This window comes from Syzygium oleosum, unplaced genomic scaffold, assembly GCF_021117445.2.
Source record: "Syzygium oleosum isolate NSW1041296 unplaced genomic scaffold, Sole_v2.1 Sole_v2.35, whole genome shotgun sequence".
In the NCBI taxonomy this organism is placed as follows: domain Eukaryota; kingdom Viridiplantae; phylum Streptophyta; class Magnoliopsida; order Myrtales; family Myrtaceae; genus Syzygium; species Syzygium oleosum.
The window spans coordinates 2,673,932-2,697,603 of record NW_026607519.1 but is presented as its reverse complement, the minus strand read 5'-3'; the positions used below and the strand labels follow the sequence as shown (position 1 = coordinate 2,697,603).

The following is a 23,672-nucleotide window of genomic DNA, read 5'->3' as shown; positions in this document are numbered from 1 at the left end:
ACTGACTGAGGTTTGCAGGGGCTATAGTCGGATCTTCATGAGGAAGCAAATGAGGTTGCGGAGGACGTGGTGCGATTCTGGGCACTGGGGTAAGAAGAGGAGGAGGGTGGATATCCAGCTTGAAAGTTGGAGGCGAGGAATCTGGTGAAGGCAGTGGTTCCAGGTGATTGGACCCGTTTTAACATTAATACATTCTTGTCGCTGATTGATCGGTTTATTCATTGGTTGATTCTTGGTGTGATTGGTGCATGCGCATCCTGGTGATTCGAGGTTTTGAGTCGCCGTTGTTGGTCTGATTTTGGGTGTTCAATGTCTGCACACGGAGGAAATGAAACGAACTAATTCGAGCTTTTCTGCATTGTTCAGCGAAGCATGTTTAGTTGTCCTGTTATATTTATCAGCTTGTGATTCCTGTTAGGTGCAGAGATCTGCTCGGTTATTCTCTTCTGCCAGTTTGCTATGGCGTAATGAGATAACTACAGCAGCTTTTGATTAGGTTTCGTGTCAATGGTGGTGAATTTTCCTTACGTTATTTGAGCAGTCGTAGAGCATGTATAGCAGGATTATTAGGACTTATGAGCCTATTATAGGTTTAGGTTGATTTTATCACCCTATCTGGGTAACGTGGAAATTGACTGCAGAGTTGTCGGAACTAATGTGAACTAACCTCAGGTTGAACGGGAAGATTACCTTGATTGATGAGGTTCTACTTTCATAGCCATTTCTTTCATGTTCTCGGATCTTGAAGCACCGTGAGGTGTGTTTGGAAGAACAATCTCCTGTGAACCATTTGTTTGTACCTATGATCCAAACTAGCATTTTCTCCATGAGTATGTGGAAATTCCTTCTCATAAGATTCTCTAAGGATGTCCTCACTCATCCCATCTAGCTAATAACGTAGTGAAATGGTGTCGAAGGCTACTAATTTAGCATGGAAAAGGACGCTATTGTCCAAATTGTTGTGATGGTAATATGGCTTGTTCATTTTTTCCGTACTTTTTCTTTGCTAGCTTTCTAGTTGAAAGGGATTGCTCCTTATCTCCTTCTGACTGTGGGAAAATGCAAAAGCTTGAGCTGCTATATTAGAAGCCCATCGGTTTCTTCTTTCACCAGGAGTTATCGGGCTCTGACATTGTGGGGTGTTTGGAAGAACTTTTGCTTCTAACTTTCATCTATACTATTGTTTTTAGCATTTGCAACGCGTCTTTTGTTCAATACTCAGTGCTTCAAACCTTCAGAAAACATAAAACTTTGCATTTTATGGCCAATCATAGCAAAATAATTCTTGTCTTGCTGACAAGGTCAGGAAGTACCTTTTGATTTCTAATGTTGAAATAGAAACACCATTAAATTTGTTTCTATTTCCATGGTTGGTTTTCATTCTCTCATCCTCTGTATGGATCCTCTATAATGTGATGGTCTTGCTTGTTGAAGGTTACATTATGCAAGTCGACTGTTGCCCGCACCGATGCGAAATTCGAGTACAGAGTTGACTGAATCTGACAGTAAGTGGCTTTTCTTTTAAGTTACTTGAAGATTTCAGTTCACAAAAAGGTGTTAAAGAATGACGTTGAGTCGTGCTTGAGAAATATCTGGTCGTTGGCCGCTTCAACTATGAATTTGCGGATTGCATCTCTAGCTGGAATGGGTTATGTTTGATGCAGGGGTGGAGACTGCTTTGGTCAACTTATTGTCTGTTCCTTAGGCTTTTCAACGCTTTTCTTTTCTCATGTTGGGCAAGAAGGTTGGTCCACGATTAAGCCATGCCCTCGATCGCTGGTGCTGCATTGTTCCGTCATGGAGTCTGTCCCCGATTCGCCTGCAAAAACTCCATCTGTGCTGTTTGGGAAGCTTGATTGTGGAATGGTAAGGAAGAAAGATCAATCTTCGTGGAGGCTTTAGATGTTGCCACCATAAAATAAGCGACATTTGTTTTGTCCAATTTGATTGTTGCACATAATTATGTGTCATTGTTCAAATCCCCTTTTGTTGAACGAGTGTACTCTATCTTTACATTAATACATAAAAGGTTGTTTCGGGTGTTCATCCGCAAGTTTAAAAGTTGAAGCACGCCGGTTGGTAGATGAGTTACTGATATTGGTGTCAATTTTTATCCATAGTAGTTTGGTGCAGTATGTTGTAATTGACTTATTGTTATGAAGTTACTGTAATACTTGGGATTTGACCAAGTAAAAAAAAAAATTCTGGGGCCCGTAAAAAAAAAAGACAGAGAAGGTTGAAAAGTCAACTAAACAAGGGAAGTAGACGTGGGCTTAAGGGGAGAAAAAAGAGACGCTTGGCTCCATCTTAAACTGTGAGCTCATGTAGAAAGAAAATGGAGAGAAGAGAGAAAGAAAAAGATCTGATTCTGGAGATCGCTAATGTTTCCTACTAAACAAAAAATATAGCAGGTATAGTGCCGTTTTCTGTGGAGATTACCTGCTCTCATAGTATTTTCTGTTTGGACAGAGCTTTTCTTTGACACGTTATAATTTTCCTGTCTTAATTCCAGCAACTGGAGGAAGTTGTTTGAGCAAAGTAATTGTAATGCTTGAGTTTTATCTGGCTCGTGATCATGATATGAATAAAAAAGATTAGATTGCCTCCAAAATGATATTTGATGTCAGTCAAATAGTACGAGATTCTTCATTCTTGACATGGTATCAATCTGCCCTTGTTTAGATAAAGTAATACTTCTCTCCAACTTCTATGAAGTAGAGAAATTCACTATCCATTGGATTCTGGAAACTGCTCTTGCATATGTGATCTTGATTGCATTTTATTAACTCGTTATTTGGTCATGGCAGTAGGCGGTGAAGGTACCAAAAAACGTGTTCTGCATTTTCACAAAGCCAGGGTACTAATGTCAAGATGATGAATCTCCATGGATCTGTATCAAACTTCGTTTGTAGCTTAATATGCCAATGTGAAGATTGTTGTCTCTGAAGGCAGATACATGGCCTTGATCAGGCTGAAATTATTATCATCAACAGTCGAAACCCGGTACCAATCATGAAGCCACTCTTTCCTTGTTTTTCTTCATGCCTTTAATTATCATCTTGCAAATTCCTACCTTAACATCATGCACAATTTCTTACTTCAGTTTGGTCATTGTTTGGTGATGACACTGCCTACACCCCAGATGCTTAAAAAGAACAAAGGATTTCCACTATATTGTGGATAACAGTGTGAGATCCAAACCAGAAGTATGGAAGAAGTCTTAAATCAACTGTATTGCTTTCATGTTTTTGGGATAAACATGACAAGTAATCGATGGGTGGCTAGAAAGGTGATTTGCTTAAGTCCTTTAATATTTGAGAGCTGATCTTGATCTCTTATTGCCATCTTTTCTTGAACTCGAACTCAAATCAGAATGTTTTGTTACAGCTGCCACTGAACAGAATTGGAAAGCCACTCCTGCAATAACTGTGCTTTCAACCAGAAATGTGGACCATTTTTTGCTAGCCTAATGGCAGGGACTAAAAATCTTCGGAGCTCGGATATTACCCAGCTGTTAATGGCACCGAAATGAAGTGGGAGGAGCTGTGCATATGATTTTTAATTCTGTGGAGAGCTTAATTGGTACTACATCAGAAGCGAGGACTTCCAACTATGACTGTAATCTTGACATTGGAATACCTCATTGGCAATATTAGGAGTGCAAATTGACTTGGAAGATACTAGTCATGTTCTTTTATTATCATTTTCACAACAGTTTGATGCATGTCTCTAGATCCTGATGAGAGAAATCATGCTCTTTCATTATCATTCACGCAAAGAGAATACCCGAATGATGGCAAACACATATGCCCCATGTAGAATTATGAAGAATATTTGCATGACAGCAGCACGACAGAGATCGGGTTCTGGAGGTCATCCGTGTTTCCTAGTAATTGTAAATATAGGAGGTAAAGTATCATATTCAGTTAAGTTAAGAGTGCCTACTTCACATTAGTAATTTCAGTTTGGCATGGGGTTGTGTCGATGTCTTATTTTTTTGTCTTATTTCAAGTAATCTTGGGGAAATTGGTCGACTAAGTGAATGCAATGCTTCAGCATCATCTGGCTTGTGATCCTGGTGGGATTGAAAATAGATAAGAATGCCTTCGAAGTACATTGCATGTCATCATACGTCATCAGTCACAAAGAAAGACTCTTCATTCTTGACATGACATGAATATGTTCTTACGCAAACAAAGAGTATTACCTTTTTCCAAGTTCTATTAAGGTTTGTTTCCTAGAACAGAGGATGTTTATTATGTGTTTTTTTTTTTTCATTCATTCATACATAATAAAAAAGAACTTCATTACTTGTTATCAAAAGTTCCCCCCAAAAGCTTAAAGTATTAGTCTGAGGTAGACTCAATGTATATAACCCCTGTTGAAACCCTTTATTTAACCAATGCGGAATAACACTTCTAATAATTGATTGATCATGGCAACTACTCATGTCTAAGTGGTTTTGATTGCATTTTTAGTAGCTTTTGTCCACTTATTCTGTCATGGATTAATAAGCCACCGGAGGCACCATCATAACATTTTTACTTTTCTCAAATCCAGGACACTGATGTTGAGATGATGAATTTCCATGGATCTATATGCAACTTTGTTTGTCATTTGAGATGTTAATACATAGATTGCACAATCTGATGGTGGATTCATGGCCTTGATCCTGTCATAAGTAACATCCTCTACGGTGGAAAATCTGGTAGGAATCATGTTGTGCTCTTTCTTGTTTTTCGTCATACCTATATCCATTTCACATGTTTGTACCATCAATTAGTGTCTTCACGTATCGAATTTGCATCCATCTGTTCGTTCTTCATTTGGTGATGACAATTTCTCATGCCCCTGATGCTTCAAATGACCAGGAGCTTCACTGGAATTTAGGCAGTTGTGGGATATTCCAACCAAATATCTGGGATATGGATGCGACAGGGACGTTCTTTAAACCGATTGCATTGTGTCGTGCTTTATGAATGGGAGGTGTCCATCACAGTACGAGATTCTTCATTCTCGACGTGGTAGCATTCTGCGCTTGTGTGAATAAAGTAATACTTCTCTTTATCTTCTATGAAGTAGAGAATTTCACTATCTGATGGATTCTGGAAACTGCTCATGCGTATGTGATCTTGATTGCATTTTATTAATTCGTTATTTGGTCATGGAAGTAGGCAGTGAAGGTACCATAAACGTGTTCAGCATTTTCTCAAAGCTAGGGCACTAATGTCAAGATGATGAATCTCCATGGATTAGTATCAAACTTTGCTTGTCACTTAATATGCCAATGTGAAGATTGCTCTCTCTGAAGGCAGATATATGGCCTTGATCAGGCTGAAAGTATTATCATCAACAGTGGAAACCTGGTACAAAATCATGTAGTCACTCTTTCCTTGTATTACTTCATGCCTTTATTAATCATCTTGCAAATTCTTACCCTTACATCATTCGCAATTCCTTACTTCAGTTCGGTCATTGTTTGATGATGACAACGTCTACGCCCCAGAGGCTTTAAACAAACAGAGGATTTTCACTGTATTGTGGATAACGATGTGAGATCCAAACCAGAAGTATGGAGGATGTCCTTAAATCAACGGTGTCGCTTTCATGTTTTTTTGGATAAACATGACAAGTAATCAATGGGCGGCCAGAAAGGTGATTTGCTTAAGTCCTACAATATTTGAGAGCTGATCTAAATCTGTTAATGCCATCTTTTTTTGAATGACGGCTCAAATCAGAATGTTCTGTTACAGCTGCTGCGGAACAGAATTGGAGATTCACTTCTGCAATAAGCAGTTGTGGTACCATTTTTGGCTAGGCCGATGGCAAGAACAAAAATTCTTCAGGACTTGGGTATCACCCAGCTGTTTATGGCACTGAAATGAAGTGGGAGGAGCTATGCATATGATTTTTACTTTTGTGGAGAGCTTAATTTATACTGCATCAGAAGCAAGGACTTCCAACTACAACTGTAATGTAGACATAGGAATAGTTCATGGGCAATATTAGGAGTGCAAATTGACTTGGAAGATACTAGTCATGTTCTTTTATTGTCATTTACACGAAGAATACCATAATGATGGAAAACACATATGCCTTATGTAGAAGTATGAAGAATATTTGCATGATGGCAGCCCGACAGAGATCAGATTCAGGAGATCATCCGCGTTTCCTAGTAAATGTAAATATAGCAGGTAAAGTATCATATTCAGTAGAGAGTACCTACTTCACATTAGTAATTTCAGGTTGGCATGGGGTTGTGTTTTCTGTCTTATTTCAAGGAAACTCGGGGAAATTAGTCGACTAAGTGAATGCAATGGTTCAACATCTCTGGCTTGTGATGCTGGTGGGAATGAAAATAGACTAGAATGCCTTCGAAGTAGATGGCACGTCATTATATGTCAATTGAAAACTCTTCATCCTTGAGATGATATGAATATGTTCTTATGCAAACAGAGTATTACCTTTTCCCATGTCCTATTAAGGTTGGTTACCTAGAGCACAGGATGTTTTTTTATGTATTTCTTTCATTCATTCGTGCATAACAAAAAGAAAAAAACAATTTTGTGGAGAAACAAATGGAACCGAAGTGTTTCGAGATTTGTTATGAGCAGATGAAATTCATGGAGAAAATAGGAATAATTTTTTTTCTCCTCATTCCATTGTTTGTTAATGTGCCGAGAGTAATGCCACGCTTATGATCCTATGTGAAATTACCAATATTTATTCAATTATTAACACCATTGTAATTGTTCCATTAAACTACCGATATTTATTTCTGCAAACTTTGGCATAAATGAATAAATAATCTCAATGAAATTATTTCTAGATTTAGCAAATCATTTCAACGACAATCAAACAATTCCCAGTTATTATCGTGATATTATCCAGGGGTGTCAATGGGTCGGGTCGGCTTGGATTTTCATAATACCCGACCCGATCCGAAATATACAGGGTCAAGCTCGACCCGATCCGAGACCCTGTTCAGTATATACTCCAAGAATAGGGTCGGGTCGGGTCGGTCCGGGTCGGGTTTAGGGTCCCATGGAAGAAGATGCGGCGGCGGCGGCGGCGACCTCCATGGAACTGGAACTAGAATTGGGGAGAGCGGGGACGGGGAGCTTGGGAGCGGCGAGGGCGGCCTCCTGGGCGGCGAGCTTCGCGGCGTCCCTGTTGTCGTAGAAGGGCTCCACGATCTCCCTCTGGATGGCTCTCAGCCTCTTCTCCCTCTTCGATCTCATAGACTTCGCCATCTCTCTCTCTCTCTCTCTCTCTCTCTCTCTCTCTCTGCAACTGCAACACCACAGGGCCTCCACGAAGGCGACACCGCTCCAGCGCTCCTCGCGGCCAGCATCCTCTTCTCAGCCGCGGCGGCCATGAGCTCCCTCTGCATCCGGCGGCCGTCCTCTGGCGACGAGCCCCCGGCGGCGGTGGCCGAGGCGGCGACGGCTGCAGCGTCCCTGGGCTTGCTCCGCTTGGGCTCCGGCGGCGAGTGCTGCATGCTGAGGCGCAGCGCCATCTTCAGGTACTCCTCCTCCTGATCCGCCATCAGCGACCGCCCCCCGCCGGCCCCGCGGAAAGGGATCTCGAAAAAAAGCGCCGAAGAGAAGTAGCAGAAGAAGAAGAGATCTAGGATTTCTCCCCGGGCGCTCCCCCGGCTCCTCCATCGTCGGCGTCGACGAATCAGCGGCGATTCACGGAGATCGACGGCGAAGGGGGGATCGATCGCGCCGGGGGGGAAACTGTCGGAATCGAAGAGGGAGGATCGAAAGCTTTCCCTGATCGGGGGGGCGTGGGAGGCAAGGAAGACCATGGCTGAACTGGAAGGGGGGAGACAGATGTTCACGGTCGAGAGAGAAGAAGCGAAGGGGAGAGGGGGGCAGTGGTGCCAGGTCAAAAAAGCCCGGCCCGGCCTGACCCGGCCCGATCTTAATAAATACCCATATCTAAAACCCATATCAAGAGAAAATAAGACCTGACCCCAAAATACCCTAAAATTTCGGGCCGGGCCGGGTCGGGTCAAGTCGGGCCGGGTCGGCTCGGGTTTTTTTTACACCCCTAATATTATCTATTCCTTCCCTTGAGTATTATCCGCACTGGTATACCACCCATGTGAAGAATAGATTGTTTTATCTTCCAAAGGGTTTCATACAGGCAACTAAACGGATCTCAAGAGCCAACTAAAGTCAAATTAAACAAAAAAAAATAGTCAAATGAACCAAGCAATTCAGCATTCAAACCAAAGGGGGTTTGATGTACGGCGTTCCGTTTTGTAGAAAACGGGGAAGTTTTCCATGCGGACAAATTATAAATATCTTGCCAAACATCGCTCGGGCCTATTTCATCTATTTATATGAATTTTACTCCTAAATTTTAATAATATTTCGTGTTTTATAAAATTCAATATGATTATCGTAAAATTTACAGAAGCGCAAAAATTTAAAACTGGAAATCACCCTTTTCTTCCCTCACTTCTTCACATACATAGTACAATAAATTTTAAGATCAACTTACTCTTAAATTATCTATGCTGCCATCGCTCACTTCCCTCTCCCTCCCCCATTTCTCTCACCCTTTGGTTTGTATCTTCTTCTTTTTCATTCTTTTTTCTAGATTTTGCTGATGTGGCTTCTGACAGCCCAATCCAACATGACCAAGTTAATTGGAGGAATTAAATTGATCCGATAATTAACCAAAATTAAAGTTCTACGATGAAATTGAACTTTCATCAAGAGTATGGGGACAAAATTTTTTTAGGTCGAAAACGCCATCCATTTTATTTAAACTCGAGAGTTTTTAAGCAAAAAGCCCGATGAAGGGGCATCCAAATGTAAAAGATTCTAAAAAGGTTGAGGGGACCAATTTTGAAAATGCCCCTTTTTTGTACTCCATATGCAATTATGCATCCATTATTTTTAAGAATGTGTTTGAACACTTGTATTTTTCTCTTGTTTTTCACCTAACTCAACTTACTCTCAAACATAAATTACTAAGTCACATCTAATTAGACATGAGAGTCACTTGGTTCTTTGTCAGTTAATTATATTGAGGTTATATTTCAACAATCAATCAAAGAAATAGTGTATTTCCTTTATATCAATTTGAAATTATTATTTTGCGAGAGCAGAGGTATTAAGGGCGTGTTTGTTTGGAGGCAAGTACAAGAATTGATTTTCCAGACTTTCACCCGTTTGATTCGTGAAAAATTACTAGTCAATCGAAAACACTTTTCCGATCAACGAAAACATTCACACATAAATTTAAGAAAGTGAATTCATAAATCCAATGAGGTAAAAATACTTTCTAGAATTGTTCGTATCAAATATTTTTATAATTTGTTTTTCATTGTCCTTCTCCTTCTTTAGGCAATCACCGGCCACGACGAAGGTCGACGACCGGCCATAGGCGAACTTGAGCCTCACCTGTGGCCGGTAACCGACCGTCGCTGAGGCCCAGAAAATATAGCCTGACTTTTGCCACACCAAGACTTAAGAGATGGCTCCTGAACCAAGGCTAAACATATAGCCGGTCGTCGATCCTCAAGTTCCGTAGTCATGGGCAATATCGACATCACACTAGCCAATTATCACTTTCCCTTTTGCCCTTTCGGCCGGCACGCTCTTACTTCATTGCAGGTAGATCAATTTTATTTGTGACATCTTTTTTTGTTGCTTGGTCCACTGAAAATCATCGATCAATGAAATTATTGTATATAAATCTTCCCTTGACAACGTCAGAGAAAACCATGAAAGTGCATGACAAATAAAAAACAAGCACTAGTGAGGAAATTTCTAGAATTAAAAAAAAAAAAAGCAGCCTGCAAAGGCAATCCTAGCATGCGATATTATGGCATGTGTCACCTCACCTTTCAATAGGTCGATTGGTTATGGAATAAAAAAAAAGGTTCTTTGAAGAAGTTGGAGATGTTTGATGCCTTCGGTTATGAATCTGGAAAAAAATATCACGATTGTCTTTAACTTTTTTATGGCGTTCACTGCAATAACGCAATTATCTTCTCAATTACTTGAATGTCATGTGAAAAATTGATCACTTTAGAGCCATTGGCGTTTTGTGTGGCAAAAAAAAAATCTAACGTGACATTATTTTAATATAAACTATCTGACGTGACTCACCGATAAAATGAAGTCAGTAATATTATTGCTGAACAACGTCGTTTATGTGTGTTATTTGCCCACAAATTAATGAATTGGAGCTAAATTTGTTTTCTCCTTCAAACCCTGGAGTTGTTGGGTTCTTCAACGGAGGAAGTGGAGCAAAATTAGGTGCTGAAATTTGCGATGGAGAGCAGGAGCAAGATGAAAATCGCCAAATTAAGCACGTTCCAATCAATTGGATGAACAAGAGTATGGAATAGAGGGTGCCACATAGTTACCAAAACGAATCGGTTGGTGCAATCGAGCTTCTTTGGTGTCGAATAGTTGTCATGGACTATGTCTCCGGCCCTCTCAAGAGAATTTTCCTCAAGTGATATTTATCTTAACTCTCTTTTGAAAAACATTCTTTTCCCTTTTAGTTCAAGGGGCATGTAATTACTTCTAATATTACAAAAAATCTCTTACTCTCATGATGATCAAGAATCCCAGAATAAAATTTTCATGTAATCTATTTCACAAGTATTTTTCCTGTGCAAATCACGAGTCTACATGCCAGTACAATGGTAATGTAATTGAAGTGGCAATGTAGCTACTACGTCCTTTTCTTTCTTGTTTTTCCCTTGCTTTTGGATATTATATAAATGTTGCCGCCAAAAGAGACTAACCCAATTTAAACGATAAGCGATCCTTCCGTCTCTAGCACGGACTAACTAAAATAAGAACAAAATCAGCTCATATCTTTGCACTCCATTCACCAGATGATGCCTAGAAGGCAACGACTATGCACGCGTTGAGGAAGACAGCTAGAAGCAAAAAGGAACGGCCGGCTTGGGGCCAACGACTTCGCACTTTGCTAAGTCCAAGTCAATTAACCACTTTACTTATCTAACGACATCAATTATATCAATTCATAATAATTGCATCATGATTTGGTCAGTGACCGTATTGATTAGAAAGTCCAACTTAAAAACTTAAATTGATAAGTGGAGAGAGACTATGTAAATATAAAGAATATTAAAACCTATTGTCAAACGATGTGGGATAATATTTTATCACCCCACTCATGTGCAAGCCGGATAATGAGCGGCATGCGGCCTCCATGGCCCAGGACCGGGAAATCCTAAAGAAGCAGTGTCCTCAAGTGGCCCGACTCCGTCCTCCGCGGCGTCGACCTCGTCTTCCCCGACGGCCCTTTCCCCGCGCAGGGGAAGTCCAACGTCAAGGGCATCTTCGACCCTCCCTATTTCGAGTGGTTCCAGTTCAACAAGGTCTCCGTCCTCTGTCCTCTTTATTTCGAATCTTACGAATCATCATCATCCGGTCTCTTCAAGCTCGTTAATTGATCAGACCCTTTCGTTACTTTTTTCTCGGCAGGAATCACAATTGAACTGTATATCACTGTTATATATATTATCTACTATATAAAAAAAGTTAAAAAACCAAAATTACTAGGAACATTTAGGCCAAAAGTTAAAGAAAATATGTAAGTACGCGCAGGGAGAAAGACTGCTAGAGGTGAACAAGAATGGTTACTTGGGGCGTGAATAATAATCATTCAATTTCTGGACATAATTTATATTTCCTAGACGAGTTTCTAAATAAAAATATGCATTTGATAAGGATACAAAATTTTTATTCTCGAAATAGGAATTCGTTATCGACACAAAATTTCTCCTTTTTGGACAGCGGGTAGTGGGTGGGCGATCGATTAGTGGCGAGGGCGAGCAATGAGAAAGGTTTTTATTCCCCATTTCTATTCGAGAAATATAGAGTGAGAAAATGAATTTGTTCTAGAAATATAAGAACGAAATTGCATTATAAAACGGATTTTTGTTCGAAATATGTTTCTGAAAGAAAAAAAAATTTGGCTAGAAATAAAATAATTATCATGCTTTAAAATAGCGAACGGAAGAATCAATCAGAAAGCTGTGAAATGAATTATTTTTACTCAATTAAAAAGCGCGTGCATAATAGACACCCCTAGCATTAAAAAAATGAAAAAAGAACAAGCGTGTGCACGACGCAAACTCCAACAACCGAGTATACGAAATATAAAACCACGAACGTATTTGGAGAGAATAATAAAATGTCCATAAAAGTCGATTAATCAGGTCTCGCCTCCTGCTTTCACTTTTGCCTCTTTACCAGCGACGCTTCCTACCCACAGCTCAAACCCTAGCAGCCAAACAGAGCCATCCTCTCCTCTGTTCTCACCCACGCTAAAGCCCCTGCTTCATCCACCTCTGTGAGTCTCAGAGAGAGAGAGAGAGAGAGAGAGTCGTGCGCTGCAATGGAAGACCATCCCTCGACACGACAACTCAAGCGAGCTGAACTCACCCAAGCTGCTTCGACTCCGACCATGTCGAAGCGACCAAGACCTGACGTCCTCGAAGAAAGGTCTGATTTACAGCCCGAGCGCCTGAGCGAATCGCCTCTTCTTCTTCCCTCTTCGGACTCATCGGAGAAGATCCACGTGCCGTTGGCGTACGGAGCGAATTCTGACCCATCCGCTTCGTCCACTCCTGTGATTGGAAACAATCACCATGTATTCTTGAGCTTTAGAGGCCCCGATACTCGCAATGGCTTCGTCGATCACCTCTACCATAAACTCAAAGATGTGGGCCTGAGGTTCCATCCAAACTTCGCGTTCAGAGATGATGAGGACCTCCCCTTCGGTGAGGACGTTGCTGCAAATCTTGTCAGTGCAATCAAGCACTCTAAGATTTCAATCCCGGTCATCTCGGAAAATTATGCTGCTAGTCAATGGTGTCTCCGCGAGCTCGTTCAAATAGTGGAGTGCGTTGAAAGAGGAGAGCAAAAAGTCCTGCCCGTGCTTTACAAGGTGGAATGTAATGATGTGCGAAACATGCTGGGAAAATTCGGAGATGCCTTCCGACGCCGCAAGCATAGATTTGATAAAGAGGTCAAGCGACAAGGGAAGGAAGCGCTCAAAAAAGTACTTGACTTTAGAGTATTCGAATCAGAGAAATTTGCTTGTGGGTACGTAGTTTACCTTGTTTTCATATATTCTTGTCGGAAGAAGAATTTTTCAATTTATCATCCGTAATCCTTGTCTTGTGGAGCCGTTCATAAGTTCTCATCTGTTGTTTGTTGGACAGGCATGAGGGGAAATTAGTGAAGGAACTCGTAGAAAGTGTATTGCGTGAGCAACAAGGAGATTTTCAGCCACGTCTTCCCGAGAACTTGGTTGCAGTTGATGACTATGTGGCTGAGGTTATGAAATTGATGGATACTGCTCGTCCTGACGCTCCAATTGTTGGGATTCATGGGATAGGGGGTATTGGTAAGACAACTCTGGCTACGATCATCTATAACAAACTTTTTGACAAATTTGAGTGGCGCAGCTTTCTCAAGGATACTAGGGAAACAATTAATCGCGAGAGTATCAAGCATGTCCAATCTCTACTAATCTCAGATATAACAAAAAGCCCTACCAGTAGTGTACGTGATTCTGAAATAGGGATTGGAAAAATCCGATCAAGTTGTGAAAATAAGAAGGTACTTATTCTTCTTGACGATGTGGATCATCCAGACCACCTTGATAAATTGATTGGAGGTTGTAGTTTCGGGTCGGGAAGTAGGATCATCATTACGTGTCGAGATAAGGCCCTCTTGAAGTCCGAATATAAAAGGTATGAACTCAAAGAAATGAATAGTGAAGACTCTTCGCATCTTTTTAGCATATGTGCATTTGAAGGCAAACCACCTCCAAAAGAACTAGCGACTCTTTCTCATGATATCGTTGCCACCACTGGAGGGTTCCCTTAGCTCTCACGGTTATAGGTTCACGTCTCAAAGGAGAAGAAAATCAAGATATATGGGGAGAAATGTTAAAGAAATTGAGGAACGCGCCTGTTAAGACAGTACTACAAAAATTGAAGATAAGTTACGATTCATTAGAATATGAGGAACAACAAATGTTTCTAGACATAGCATGTTTTTTCATTGGAACTGACAAAAGAATTGCCACCTTCTTATGGGAGGATCTCAAATTCTACCCAAGAATCGGATTGCAAATATTGATTAACCGTTCGTTAATAAAAATTGATGATCAGAATCAGTTGAGAATGCATGATCAACTAAGAGATTTAGGCAGAGCTATCGCCTGTCCAGTAGATAAGAAGCCTTGGCATTGTAGCAGACTATGGGACAACGAAGCCGCCATGAAAGTCCTACGACGCAAGGTAACAATGGTGTCTACTTTTGGCCTATCTCATGTTCTCTAATGGTAGTCCCTAATTATTATTGTTTCTGCTCTTTTGCTTTAGATATTTGACCATTCTCAACATGCTGTTAGCATTTTCTTGGTAAAAGCTACATCCAATTTCGGCCTTTTGTTCATGAAAAGTTTGCATTCGTGATTATGAGGCTCAGAAAAGAGCTATTAAAATTGTGTATTATTAACTCTTTCTATTTTGCTCGTGTCGTTTTAAAATCATTTTCTAGCAGATTTAATACTGCTTCTTACTATATTACTTGTTGAAGACCGAGCATCACACAGGTTTGAAAGTTTACTTTAAGCCACTTATAAATCCGGTCCCTCACACTCTAAAACACACAAGAGTCATTATAACCTTATGCTGATTGGTTTATATTATTCAACCAAACAACAAAAGCTTTACTGTTGATCATTACTTTGTTGACTTTCATTCTATCTTTTCCCAAAATATATCATCAATTTATTTTTGAAGTACGTTGGTGTGAGGATAAATGCATGGATCACATATCATCCACCTTTTTCACTCTTGAAATCTTACTTTCATATGATATATGTGATAAGTCTCCTTCTCCAAAAATTGAATACATTATTCTATCTTCAAATTCCAACCGTGAATGCATGCAATTTGCTCGTGTGCGGGTTCTACTTTTTTTTGCAACAAAAAGAAAGATTTCAGTTAAGTTATTTGCACCTCAACTGTTGGCTATCAACTTAAGATTATGTTCAATTTCAAGTAATAAGATGTTATGCAATGCTTTTATACGTATGAAGAATTTTTACAATTTGTTTTCTAGGATTTATTATGCATGTTCACGATGTAAATCCAATATGATAATGTAAATGTAGAACTACGTGTACTTAATACAATGAAAAGTAAAGATTTAGTTTAAATTGTATTATTTAGTGAATGTTATTAACGTAATTGAAGGAAGCACCATGAAATATATCAATTTTTTTGAGTAATTTAGAAATACATAAGTATGTTAATAACATGGTTGGGTTAGTTGATAACTTGAAACAGCACTACATTACTTGGATGCCTCTTAGTCAATAATAAATAGAAAACTCTTATTTTTCTTTTCACTTAAAGGACTGGTAAATTTAAAAATAAAAATTTAATTCAAATTCTCTTTTGGCTTTTCTTTTATTGTCGCCTATATCAACTTACAGTCAAATTAACAAATTACATAAAAAAAATTGGAAGATGTTCAAAATACATTAATTATAGAGGAAGTGGCATAATTAACGATTTTTAGTTTTATTTATGAGCTTTGCATGTGTACGATGGATCAATCATGTTCATTCATATGAAAGATGAGAACTCACAGGATTTTGAAACGTGATGCGACGTCACAAGGCTATTCTATTTCTACCCAGCTTTCATGATATATTCTTGTGTTTATACTGGTGCTATGCACGGATCTAGTCATAGATATTTTGAGCACATAATTCAACATTAACAAATGATGTGCAAAATCAAACAACAGTAAATTACGACATAAGAAACTAAATAACAACGGGCATATGATTTTGTACATATTCATACAAAGTAATTTCCAATAAAAAAACCGAAAAGCAAAGATCGAAATTAAGAAATTAAATGATTGTAGGAAGTAAGTGACGGAGCAGTGAAAGGTGAAAGAAATTGCGTTCTTCTCGTTTTATTTGTCTTTAGTGTAATATGATATCCACCTCTATTTTGTAATGAACAAGCCTTCTTGGTAAGTATAATTGTGTCTTTACGCGCATACACGGACAAAGAAGAGACAAAAATCTATTGTTAGATATCAGCAAAGAAAAACATTATAATTAACATATCAAATAAGATAACTTGAGGAGAAAAAAATAAATGAGAGAATGCAAAAAGAGGTAAACGATAATAATCGCTAACCTTTATTTATTAATTCGTATATTTTTGCATGAATTGGTGAATGCAAAAATGCACGAACAAATTCTTAAGATCGGGCCGAATTTTATGACTGATTGGGGCAAATTCAATGATGACTAATTGAGTAGTGTGCTCATCTAAGGGAAAATTACCTAATCAGTCCTAAATTTGTTGTGCGAATGTCCATTCAATAATAAACTTATCAATTTTGTTAATTAGTCCTAAACTTTTGTGCAAAATTCCAATGTAGTCCTTCCGATTAATTTTCACCATGATCATTTACAGTTGTCCTACATGGCACACCGTCACATCGCAATTTCCTGCAAAAAATTAGCCGCAATAACTACATTGGAATGTCACGCAACGATTTTAAGACGAAATCGGCAAAATTGAAAAGTTTAGAATTGATTGGACAATTTCTCCCTCGTCTAAGGATTAGTTGTTGAGCTTTCAGCTTGAATATCCAAAAACGAAGTCTCCATTTCAATAGACCAAATTCTCATTTCCATCCAGCCATATGCCAAAACCAAAAATATTTTGTGAATGGGAAGGGAATGAGTTGTCATGCTTTATGAATGCATAAGCTTAATTAGGTACTTTTTGTTTTTGAAACGTGTAACAGTTCTCACATATGTCAAAGGGACACCATATTTAGTTAGTCGTCAATACTACGGATTTAACAAAATTTAATTTCAAAATTTATAAGAGAACTTGACTAACTTCATATATGAATTTCACTTAAAACATCAAAATTGGGGCATACGAGTGAAAATTGATTTATTACATGATCACGTAATTATAAAAGATCACATATATTTTTTTTATCCTACAAGTGTAGACAAAATGCATCGGCCACAATAACATGCAGAGTATACTAACAAAAGGAGGTTGGATGGTCTTTACAATCCTCAATTTTATTTTATTTTTTTGTAGGACGAAAATGAAATAATCGAGGCACTACGTCTGGACAAAAAGGGCTCCAAAGAGTTCATGAAGCAAGAGAGCTTCAAAAGAATGCCTAACCTGAAGTTCCTTCATTTGAGGGCCACAGGTTTTGCTGGAGATTTCAAAGGATCACTTTCTGAATTAAGATGGCTAAAGTGGGAGAGATGTCCCGACTCTTTCGAGGCAACCAACGTTCATTTGAAGAAATTGGTGATGCTTGATTTATCAGGTGATTATACTAGTGGAAACTGTATTAGTGAAAATTGGAGAGGATGGAGTTCAATTAAGGTAAAGATGAAAAAGGCTTTCTCTTTTGTTGCATTTGATGGTAAGTCATTCTATTTTCTAACTACTAATCTTGGAACATGTTTATTTCTTGTAGATGGAGAGGTTGAAAGTTCTCAATCTTTTAGAGTGCTGGAGATTAAAGAGCACCCCTAATCTCTCCGCGTTTAAAAATTTGGAGATGCTAATCCTGGAAGATTGTCCCTGTTTGGAGGAAATCGACCCTTCCATTGGAGATGTCAAGCGCCTTGTTTCCTTGAACTTGAGCAGGTGTACGAGTCTCGAGAAGTTACCCGAACAACTGGGCGAACTAGAACATTTGGAGGAACTTGTCGTAGACCATATTGGGATAAAAGAAATCCCTCCATGTATAGAATCTCTAAAGAAGCTGAAGACACTTAGTGCCAGGACATGTTGGCTATTAACTCAAGTTCCCAGCTCAATTGGGAAGTCGGGAGAGTTGGTTGAGTTAGACTTGTCATTTACAGGTATTATAGAATTACCTGAATCCATTGGGGAATTGAACAAATTGAAAATTCTGACGGTTTTTAAGAGCAAGATAAAAAGGTTACCGAGCTCTATTGGAAAATTGCAGAGCCTCCAAGAGTTCGATGCCAGCGGGTGCCGTGACCTCGAAGGAGAAATTCATGTTGATAAAGGTGGATTGTCTTCTCTAAAGACCCTTCGTTTAGGTCAAACAAAAATTTCTCGCTTGCCCGAAAATATCAGTGAGCTTTCTTCTCTCGAGCACCTCCATTTACTTGACTGTAGAGAGCTTCAGTCACTCCCAAAACCTCCTGTTAGCTTATCATCCCTGTATCTCACCTGTCGGAGCAATGAGCTGCCATCGCTCTCTCACCTCAAGCATCTACAGGATCTCCGCCTTATTTCTTGCACGTCTCTTCAAAGCATCCCAGAGCTCCCCTCCTGCATACAGACTCTTATCGTTTGGGTATGCCCCAAATTGGAAAGGTTGCCAAAGCTTTTCGATTTGGAATTTTTGTCGGAATTACGGCTCATGGAATGCTATGGGCTGAAGGAATTGGATGGATTGGAAGCTTTGAAATCCCTAAGAGTGTTGCACCTATCCAGAGACCTAGGGTATTTCCGTTTTGAAGATAATCTCCATGCGATAGGAGGCCTTGAAAAATTGGGATCCCTGGAAGTGTTGAATATCTCTGGGCGCAAGCACATTCAAGTACTGGACCTTTCAAAGTCGGAGCATCTGAAGGAGTTGATTGTTAGGAATTGCAAAAGCTTAGTTGAAATTCGCTGCCCTAGTAAATCCCTAAAGCGCTTTGAAAGGGATGGGTGCGAGTCGCTCAAGAAATTCCCAGACTTTTTACCACCTGACGAGGAATTCAACTACGAGTCTGATGAGGAAGCCGACGAGGTTGATGAGGAATCCGATGTGGAAGCTGATGAAGAAATGACCAGACTTTGTTTGTAACTATGATCCAAAGTAGCATTTTCTCCATGAGTATGTGGAAATTCCTTCTCATAAGATTCTCCAAGGATGTCCTCACTCATCCCAGTTAGCTAATACCGAAGTGAAATGGTGTTGAAGGCTTCTAATTTCACATGGAAAAGGACGCTAGTGTCTAGAATTGTTGCGATGGTGATATGGCTTGTTCATTTTTTTCCTTACTTTTTCTTTGCTAGCTTTCTAGTTGAATGGAATTGCTCCTTATCTCCTTCTGACTGTGGGAAAATGCAAAAGCTTGAGCTGATAATAGAAGTCCATTGGTTTCTTCTTTCACCAGGAGTTATCGGGCTCTGACATTGTGGTGTGTTTGGAAGAACTTTTGCTTTTAACTTTCATCTATACTATTGCTTTTAGCATTTGCAATGTGTCTTTTGTTCAAAGCTCAGTGCTTCAAACCTTCACAAAACATAAAACTTCGCATTTTTTGGCCAATTATAGCAAAATAATTATTGTCTTGCTGACAAAGTCAGGAAATACCTTTTGATTTCTAATGTTGAAACAGAAACACCATTGAATTTGTTTCTATTTCCATGGCTAGTTTTCATTCTGTCATCCTCTATATGGATCCTCTATAATGTGATGGTCTTGCTTTTTGAAGGTTACAAACTCTATGCTAGCCGACTGTTGCCTGCACCAATGCGAAATTCAGAGTACAGAGCTGATTGAATCTGACAGTAAGTGGCTTTTTTTTAAGTTACCTGACGATTTCAGTTCACAAAAAGGCGTTGAAGAATGATGTTGAGTTGAGTCGTGCTTGAGAAATATCTGGTCGTTGGCCAGTTCAACTATGAATTTGAGGATTGCATCTACAGCAGGGATGGGTTATGTTTGATGCAGGCGTGGGGACTGCTTTGGCCAACTTATTGTCTGTTCCTTAGCTTTTCAACATTTTTCTTTTCTCATGTTGGGCAAGAAGGTTGGTCCACGATTGAGCCGTGCCCTCGATCGCTGGTGCTGCATTGTTCCATCGTGGAGTCTCTCCCTGATTCGCCTGCAAAAAGAGATGCTCGGCTCCCTCTTAAACTGAGAGCTCTTGTAGAAAGAAAATGGAGAGAATTGAGAAAGAAAAAGATCTGATTTTGGAGATCGCTAACATCTCCTACTAAACAAAAAATATAGCAGGTATAATACCATTTTCTGTGGAGATTACCTGCTTCCATTAGTATTTTCAGTTTGGACGGGGCTTTTCTTTGATACGATATTATTTTCCTGTCTTAATTCCAGCAACCGGAGGAAGTTGTTTGAGCAAAGTAATTGTAATGCTTCAGTTTTATTTGGCTCGTGATCATGATATGAATAAAAAAGGTCAGAATGCCTGCAAAAGGATATTTGATGTCTTCAGTCAAATAGTATGAGATTCTTCATTCTCGACATGGTATCAATCTGCGCTTGTGTAAATAAAGTAATACTTCTCTCCAACTTCTATGATGTAGAGAAATTCACTATTCGATGGATTCTAGAAACTCCTCATGCATATGTGATCTTGATTGCATTTTATTAACTCGTTACTTGGTCATGGCAGTGGGCAGTGAAGGTACCATAAAACGTGTTCTGCATTTTCTCAAAGCCAGGGCACTAATGTCAAGATGATGAATCTCCATGGATCTGTATCAAACTTTATTTATAGTTTAATATGCCAATGTGAAGATTGCTCTCTCTGAAGGCAGATACATGGCCTTGATCAGGCTGAAAGTATTATCATCAGCGGTCGAAACCTGGTACAAATCATGAAGCCACTCTTTCCTTGTTTTTCTTCATGCCTTTAATTATCATCTTGCAATTTCATACCTTAACATCATGCACAATTTCTTACTTCAGTTCGGTCATTGTTTGGTGTTGACAATGTCTACACCTCAGAGGCTTAAAAAGAACAGAGGATTTCCACTATATTGTGGATAACAGTGCGAGATCCAAACCAGAAGTATGGAGGAAGTATTAAATCAACCGTATTGCTTTCATGTTTTTGGGATAAACATGACAAGTAATCAATGGGTGGTTAGAAAGGTGATTTGCTTAAGTCCTTTAATAGTTGAGAGCTGAGCTAGATCTCTTATTGCCATCTTTTCTTGAACTAGAACTCAAATCAGAATGATTTGTTATGGCTGCCATTGAACAAAATTGGAAAGCCACTCCTGCAATAACTGTGTTTCAGCCAGAAATGTGCTCCATTTTTGGCTAGGCCGATGGCAGGGACAAAAGATCTTCAGAGCTCGGGTATTACCCAGCTGTTAATGGCACCAAAATGAAGTGGGAGGAGCTGTGCATATGATTTTTAATTCTGTGTAGAGCTTAATTGGTACTGCATCAGAAGCGAGGACTTCCAACTATGATTGTAATCTTGACATTGGAATAGCTCATTGGCAATATTAGGAGTGCAAATTGACTTGGAAGATACTAGTCATGTTCTTTTATTATCATTTTCACAACAGTTTGATGCATGTCCGATGAGAGAAATCATGTTCTTTCATTATCATTCACGCAAAGAGAATACCAGAATGATGGAGAACACATATGCCCCATGTAGAATTATGAAGAATATTTGCATGGCAGCGGAACCACAGAGATCGGGTTCTAGAGATCATCCGTGTTTCCTAGTAATTGTAAATATAGCTGGTAAAGTATCATATTTAGTTAAGAATACCTACTTCACATTAGTAATTTCAGTTTGGTATGGGGTTGTGTCGATGTCTTATTGTTTCCTGTCTTATTTGAAGTAATCTTGGGGAAATTGGTTGACTAAGTGACTGCAATGCTTCAGCATCATCTGGCTTGTGATCCTGGTGTGTATGAAAATAGATAAGAATGAGTTCGAAGTACATTGCATGTCATTATACATCATCAGTCACAAAGAAAGACTCTTCATCCTTGACATCACATGAATATGTTCTTATGCAAACAGAGAGTATTACCTTTCTGCAAGTTCTATTAAGGTTCATTTCCTAGAACAGAGGATGTTTATTATGTGTTTTTTTTTTCAATTCATTCATGCATAATAAAAAAAGAAAAACTTCATTACTTGTTAGCAAAAGTTCTACCCAAAAGCTTAAAGTATTAGTTAGAGGTAGACTCAATATATATAACCCCCGTTGAAACCCTTTATTTAACCAATGTGGAATAACACTTCTAATAATTGATTGATCATGGCAACTACTCATGTCTATGTGGTTTTGATTGCATTTTTAGTAGCTTATGTCCACTTATTCTATCATGGATTAATAAGCCACCGGAGGCACCATCATAACATTTTTACTTTTCTCAAATCCAAGACACCGATGTTGAGATGATGAATTTCCATGGATCTATATGCAACTTTGTTTGTCAATTGAGAAGCTAATGCATAGATTGCTCAATCTGATGATGGATTCATGGCCTTGATCCTGTCAAAAGTAACATCTTGTCCGGTGGAAATCTAGTAGGAATCATGTTGTGCTCTTTCTTGTTTTTCGTCATGCCTATATCCATCTCACATGTTCATACCATCAGTTAGTGTCTTTATGTATCGATTTTGCATCATTTTGTCCCTTCTTCATCTGGTGGTGACAATTTCTCATGCCCCTGATACTTTAAATGACCAGGAGCTTCACTATAATTTCGGTAGTGGTATGAGATCCAAACCAAATATCTGGGATATGGATGCAACAAGGACATTCTTTAAGCCAATTGCATTGTGTTGTGCTTTATGAATGGGAGCTGTCCGTCATAGTAATGAAAACAGGTGCTTTACTTCACTCTCGGAAGGTTTGAGAGCTGATCAATGAATGTCTATTTTTCTTAAACTTAGTAACTTCTCTTCTTCTTCTTTTTTTTTTTTAAGGACAGTAATTTTCCTCAAATTTGGTTACGTCACTTGTGAATTTTTCATAAATGTCATGATTTTGGCTCTTAAATTGTACTTTATGATATTTATAAACATGCATATAAAGATTGCAATTAATCTCGTGTAACTAAGACCAACAATACCTACTGGTTAATAGTTTTCCCATAAGATCTTAATCTGATTCAATCAGCCATATGTACCCAACGATACCTATCATTGCCAATCGTTGCCATGTACATAAGAAGTATATATTTTCAGAAAATTACGTAAAAAAGTAAAAGCCATGTACATAAGAAGTATATATTTTCAGAAAATTACGTAAAAAAGTAAAAAAAAGAACACAAAAGATGGAGTAGAAAGTGTCATTGGAAGCTACTCTTTCCTTCATTAGATGCAGGGGAAGGCAGAGAGATTTGCTGAGCACACCACTAGGAGCTAACCGCTTGAAGCAATCTCGTTGGAGTAGCTGAGACTTTCTAGAAAGTGGCTTTAACCCATCGAGGATGAAGCCTTGTAATTGTTGTAATGGATTCATTTGCTTGGAAATCGACCAGCACGTGTGGGATATGGACATTGCTATCTGAATGACGACTTATCAAGTGCTTGTAGAGTTTCTAACATTCCATCTTGACAATAAATACATATTGGGCACTCGGCTTTGTTGATAAGTTGTCATTCGGATAAGTTGTCATATCGGAAATCTCGTTGGAGTAGCTAAGACTTTCTAGAAAATGGCTTTAACCCATCGAGGATGAAGCTTTGTAATTGTTGTAATGGATTCATTTGCTCGGAAATCGACCAGCACATGTGGGATATGGACATTGCTATCCGAATGACAACTTATCAAGTGCTTGTAGAGTTTCTAACATTCCATCTTGACAATAAATACATATTGG

General features: G+C 39.0%; 1 protein-coding gene and 1 pseudogene across 1 annotated transcript in view; both read left to right on the top strand.

The window, feature by feature from the left end:
* The window catches only part of LOC130135604 (disease resistance protein Roq1-like), a 73,005-nt gene extending 50,300 nt beyond the window's left edge, over positions 1-22,705 (top strand). Inside the window, exons 5-7 of the mRNA XM_056305144.1 lie at positions 1,745-1,866; positions 5,296-5,366; positions 20,778-22,705. The gene's annotated coding sequence lies outside the window, so the exon portion shown is untranslated. The remainder of the gene's footprint in view (positions 1-1,744; positions 1,867-5,295; positions 5,367-20,777) is intronic.
* The window catches only part of LOC115668723 (disease resistance protein Roq1-like), a 42,008-nt pseudogene continuing 30,658 nt past the window's right edge, over positions 12,323-23,672 (top strand).